This window comes from Chiloscyllium plagiosum, chromosome 44 (assembly GCF_004010195.1).
Source record: "Chiloscyllium plagiosum isolate BGI_BamShark_2017 chromosome 44, ASM401019v2, whole genome shotgun sequence".
In the NCBI taxonomy this organism is placed as follows: Eukaryota; Metazoa; Chordata; class Chondrichthyes; order Orectolobiformes; family Hemiscylliidae; genus Chiloscyllium; species Chiloscyllium plagiosum.
In genome coordinates, this window is record NC_057753.1 from 11,406,880 (window position 1) to 11,413,136 (window position 6,257).

The 6,257-nt window shown below is 47.1% G+C and overlaps 1 protein-coding gene and 1 pseudogene across 1 annotated transcript in view; one reads left to right on the forward strand and one right to left on the reverse strand.

The window, feature by feature from the left end:
• The window catches only part of LOC122543522 (zinc finger protein 229-like), a 97,718-nt gene extending 93,525 nt beyond the window's left edge, over window positions 1-4,193 (reverse strand). Inside the window, exon 1 of the mRNA XM_043682302.1 lies at window positions 4,107-4,193. The gene's annotated coding sequence lies outside the window, so the exon portion shown is untranslated. The remainder of the gene's footprint in view (window positions 1-4,106) is intronic.
• Window positions 1-6,257, forward strand: part of LOC122543515 — an 87,270-nt pseudogene that overhangs the window by 62,742 nt on the left and 18,271 nt on the right.

The window sequence follows — 6,257 nt, forward strand, 5'->3', positions numbered from 1 at the left end:
GTCGAATCTCCTGTTCCCTGGATGCTGCCTGACCTGCTATGCTGTTCCAGCAATAAAGTTTCAACTTTGATCTCCAGCATCTGCAGACCTCACTTTCTCCTCAGAGTATTAATGCAAGGGAAGTGAGATTCTCGCTCACAAGGTTTTCAGATCCTCGTGGCATTTATCAGGACTGGAACTTGAGAAGAGTCGGAGATATGTCTAGTGTTATTCAATGGTTCAATATTCAATGTGCTATTCGTGGTTCTCTAAGATTCGGTTATGATTATTTGTTGTAATATTGTATTGTAGCTATGTCACATATTTCTAATTATACTATTATTGAAGGGGATGGTAAGTGGGCATTGGACAGAGAGCCACAGAGATGTCCAACATGGAAACAGATCCTTTGGTCTAACTCGTTCACGCTGACCAGATATTCTGGATAAATCTGGTCCCATTTGCCTGCACTTGTCCCATATCCCTCTAAACGCTTGCTAAGTCGTACACCCATCCAGATGCCTTTTTAATGTTGTAATTGTACCAACCTCCACTATTTATCTGGCAGATCACTCTGTATACATTGAGTATATTCATCATGAGGGAAGAAGCGATTTCTGAACCTGTTGGTGTGTGCGTTCAAGATCCTGTATCTTCTGCCTGACCGAAGAGGTTGTAAGAGGGCAGTACCAGAGTGGGAGGGGACTTTGATGATGTTGGCAACCTTTCTGCGGCAACATTGGTCACATCCTGACAACGAGGGCCTACACATTATCCCTGTTTCGGGTTGTCAACCCTGCCAGTAATTTGTTCTCAGTTTTGTGGGCTTGGACTCTACGTTAGCAGCCTCTCAGAGACTTTATCAAATGCCTTCTGAACATACATATATACAACATACATAGACATTCCCCAATGCAGCACCTTAGCCACCTAGGGCATCACAGTAGCTCAGCACTGCCACTCACAGCACCAGGGCCCCAGGTTTGATCCCACTCTCAGGCGATTGTGCACATTCTCCTGTGTCTGTGTGGGCTTCCTCCGAGAGGTCAAAGTTTCTCCCAGAGTCCAAGGTGGAGTCATAGAGATGTACAACATGGAAACAGGTCCAACCCGTCCATGCCAACCAGATATCCCAACCCAATCCAGGCCTACCTGCCAGCACTCAGCCCATATCCCTCCAAACCCTTCCTATTCATATTCCCATCCAAATGCCATTTAAATGTTGCAATTGTACCAGCCTCTTCCACTTCCTCTGGCAGCTCATTCCATACATGTACCACCCTCTGCGTGAAAAAGTTGCCCCTTAGATCTCTTTTATATCTTTCCCCTCTCACCCCAAACCAATGCCCTCTAGTTCTGGACTCCCTGACCAGGGAAAAGACTTTGCCTATTTACCCTATCCATGCCCCTCATAATTTTGTAAACCTCTATAAGGTCACCCCTCAGTCTCTGACGCTCCAAGGAAAACAGCCCCAGCCTGTTCAGCCTCTCCCTATACCTCAAATCCTCCAACTCTGGCAACATCCTTGTAAATCTTTTCTGAACCCTTTCAAATTTCACAACATCTTTCCGATAGGCGATCAGAAATGCACGCAATATTCGAACAGTGACCTAACCAATGACCTCAACATGACCTCCCAACTCCTGTAATCAATACTCTGACTAATAAAGGAAAGCACACCAAACACCTCCTTCACTATCCTATCTACCTGAAACTCCACTTTCAAGGAGCTATGAACCTGCACTCCAAGGTCTCTTTGTTCAGCAACACTCCCCAGGACCTTACCATTAAGTGTATAAGCCCTGCTAAGATTTGCTTTCCCAAAATGCAGCACCTCACATTTATCTGTATTAAACTCCATCTGCCACTTCTCAGCCCATTGGCCCATCTGTTCCAGATCCTGTTGTAATCTGAGGTAACCCTCTTCGTTGTCCACTACACCTCCAATTTTGGTGTCATCTGCAAACTTACTAACTGTACCAAGTGGCCTTGCTAAATTGATTTGATTTGATTTACTGTTACATGTACCTAAGTACAGTGAAATGCTTTGTTTGTGAGCAGTGCTGGCAGATCATAGTAAGCAAGGATGTACGGATCATAGAGTGAGAAAGAAACGTTGGACAGCCTCAGGCATACAGGTCACACCACACAGGACATGCACTGGCAAGATCAACATGAACAAGATCAGCATTTGTTTGAAGTCAGCAAAGTTCATAAAAACCTACAATGTGGAAACAGACCATTGGGCCCAACAAGTCCACACCGACCCTCCAAAGACTAACCCACCTAGAGTCATTTCCCTACCCTATTACTCTACATTTATCCCTGATTAATGCACCTAACCTACACACCCCAAACACAATGGGCAATTTAGCACAGCCAATTCACCTAACCTGCACATCTTTGGATTGTGGGAAGGAACCGAAGCACCCGGAGGAAACCCAGACAGACATGGAGGGAGAACGTGCAAACTTAACACAGACAGTCGCCCGAGGCTGGAATCGAACCTGGGTCCCTGGAGCTGTGAGGTAGCAGTGCTGACCACTGAGCCACCGTGCCGCCTAATAACAGCTAGGAAGAAGCTGTTCCTGAACCTGCTGGTGCGTAGGTTCAAGCTTCTGTATCTTCTGCCTGACAGAAGAGGTTTGAAGAGCGTGTGTTACTGGTGCGGGAGGGGTCTTTGATGATCTTAGGGCAGCCTTCCTGCAGCAACAAGTGTAGATGGAGTCTACGGATGGGAGGTTAGCTTTCATCATGGTCTGGGTTCTGCACAGAACCTTCCATAGTTTCTTCCAGCCCTGGTCAGAGCAACTGCCATACCAGACCATTATGCAACTGGACAGTATGCTTTCTATCGTGCATCTATAAAAGTTGGTGAGGGTCCTTCTGGACATGCCAATTTTCCTGAGCTGCCTGAGGAAGAAGAGCCGTTGTGGTCCCTTCTTGACCATCGCATGTACGTGGGAAATCCAGGACAGTATGTTGGTTATTGTCACTTCTATGACCCTTTCAACCTCTGCTCCCTTGATGGAGAAAAGAGTGTTTCTGCTTCTTTCTTCCTGAAGTCAGTTCTTTAGTTTTGCCAACATTGAGAGAGAGATCGTTGTCATTGCACCACCTCACCAAGCCCTCTAACTCCTTTCTGTAATCTGACTCGTCATTGTTTGATATCCTTCCTACCACTGTGATGTCATCAGCAAACTTGTAGATGGCGTTTGTTCAGAATTTAGCTACACAGTCATGCAGGGGCAGGAAGTACAATAGAGGAGCTGAGAACGCATCCTTGGAAGGGGCCTCCGGTGTTGTGTGTTATTGTGGAGGTGGTGTCCATTTTCACTGATTGCGGTCTATGGGTCAGGAAGCTGAGGATCCAGTTGCAGAGATTAGAGCCGAGAGCAAGGTCACCAAATTTTGAGATCAGTCTGGAGAGAATCATGGTGTTGAAGGTGGAGCTGTAGCCAATGAGCAGGAGTCTGATCTAGCTGTCCTTGTTGCCAGATGTTTCAGTGATGAGTGTGGGACAGAGGGAAATAGCATCCACTGCAGACCTGCTATATCGGTCGGCACATTGTAAGGAATCAGGGCCAGCTGGAGTTGATGTGACCCATGACCAGCCTCTCTGAGCGTAACAATTATGGAGGTCAGAGTTATTGGGTGGCAGTCATTATGACATGGGACCTGGGTTCAATCCCAGCCTGTGTGGAGTATGCATGTTCTCCCTTTCCCCCTAGCGCCCCAAGTCTGCATGGTTTTCCTCCGGGTGCTTCAGCTTCTTCCCACAATCAAAAGATGGGCAGTTTAGATGAATTCGCCATGCTGAATTTCCCATAGTGTTCAGGGATGTGCAGGTTAGGTGCATTAGTCAGGAGTAAATGAAGAGTAACGGGGTAGGGGAATGGGTCTGAGTGGGTTACTTTTCGAAGGGTCATTGTGGACTTGTGGGGCCAAATGGCTGTTTCCATTTGGCCCCACATCATACACATATTAAAAAGGTTTTCATGATTAAAGTGTATTTTTGAAACAACACACAATGCAGAAAAATAAGGAAAGCAAGGTTAAAAAGTTAAACAATACAGCGCTCACTAAAACGTGGAAAAACAAAGAAATATAGGGAGTCTGAACCTACCTTTGCAAAGTCCACTCCCTCCCCTGGACTTCAATTGCTCCAAGGAGCAAGTTCCAGCTTGAAGCTCACAGGAGAACTTCCGTGTTGTGATGTCAACAGTGGGGGGCGGGGTCTCTCCAGGGCAACCAGTCAGAATCGCGGTATTCGGTGGTGACGTCGACAGGTTCCAAGCTGATTGCGTCTGCGCCCCGCGCGTTCCGGGGTTCAACGGTCACCTGCCGCGGAATCGACCAATGGAGGGCGCTGGAGGACCGGAAGAGGTCTGGTCCTGCTGTCAATCAAACCCCACAGTGCCTGGTTGGTCCAGGAGCTGCTGCTCCTGCTCCTCTCTCTCTGAATGAAGATTGAGCTTCACCCCAGACTGCAACTTCCTTCCTCTGTCCAAGATCTGTGAGAACAGCACTCTGTTTTCTCACCCTCGCCTTTCCCTTCCTTAGATACTTTCAAAACTGCTCTCAATATTGCAAATGCAGTGTGATCCAAGCCTTAGCAGGACATCGAACATTGCATTTGCCTCCCTACCTGCTAACCGAATCTGCATGTTAGATTAGATTAGATTAGATTAGATTATTTACAGTGTGGAAACAGGCCCTTCGGCCCAACAAGTCCACACCGACCCTCCGAAGAGCAACCCACCCAGACCCATTCCCCTACATTTACCCCTTCATCTAACACTATGGGCAATTTAGTATGGCCAATTCACCTGACCTGCACATCTTTGGACTGTGGGAGGAAACCGGAGCACCCGGAGGAAACCCACGCAGATACGGGGGAGAACGTGCAAACTCCACACAGACAGTCGCCTGAGTCTGGAGGGCAGGAATTGGTGAAGAATAGACAAAGCATCTCCGCTTAGTCTTAGAGCAGAGTTGGAATCTATTAGTTGGCCTCCCCAGCCATTCACCCACATTGTCCAGCAACTATGACGACTGGAGTCCTCCAAACCTTAGATCCATTTGAAAGCCTTCTCCCCTTTGTTCTTGAAGGTGCAGTCCTCAGACTGGTGCAGCCTGGGTGTCATTCCTATATCCCTTGTGCCCCAGCCAAGCTCCCACCCTGGGCTTGCAAGCACAATTGTCTGCACAAGTATGAGTTGTATCCTGAGAGCTTCTGTTTGACGTCAGTCTGGTAAACCACTGCTAAGGGTCAGATCAGTGTCTACACCAGCACAAGAGTTCAGTGGATATTTGTTAGAAGCTTGTTTTGTACATTGCTTTTCCCAGGTTCTGGGGTGCACACAAACTATAGTTCATGTGTACAAGGGGTGGAGGAATTGTAAGACATGCTGGTAGTGAGAGATATAAGAAGTTGGGAGAAAGTGTATGGAGCACGCATGTCTGCATAGACCAATTGGGCAAAATGGCTTGTTTGTTTAATTGTAGATTGAATGCTTAGTGTTGCATTTGCTGAAATGTTGGATAGGTGTAGATTCATTAGATTAGATTAGATTACATGACAGTGTGGAAAGAGGCCCTTTGGCCCAACAAGTCCACACCAACCCGCCAAAGCGTAACCCACCCATTCCCCTACATTTACCCCTTTACCTAACACTACGGACAATTTAGCATGGCCAATTCACCTGACCTGCACATCTTTGGATTGTGGGAGGAAACCGGAGGAAACCCACGCAGACACGGGGAGAACGTGCAAACTCCACACAGTCAGTCGCCTGAGGTGGGAATTGAACCTGGGTCTTTGGTGCTGTGAGGCAGCAGTGCTAACCACCGTGCCGCCCACAGAGAGGCAAAGTGAAATTTTATTATTTAAACACGACATTCTGGACTACTATATTGGTGAACAGACAAGGAAAGCAAACGATTTGTGTTCAATCTGTCCGGGCTTGGCCTCATCTGGAGCATTGTGTTCAACCTTGGCCCCTATACTTGGGAAGATTGTAAAATCATCAGCGAGGGTACAGAGAAGATTCATGAGAATGCTACCAGCCCCGAACTTTAGTTATGTCGAAAGATAAAGAAATTGGGACTTCTGTCCTTTTTTAGAGGAGAGAAGATTTGATAGAGGGTGCCCAAAATCATGAGGGGTTTTAGAAACCTTTCCCCATTTGTATAAGGATCGAGAACAGAAGGATTAGATTAGATTTGATTAGATTACTTACAGTGTGGAAACAGGCCCTTCGGCCCAACAAGTCCA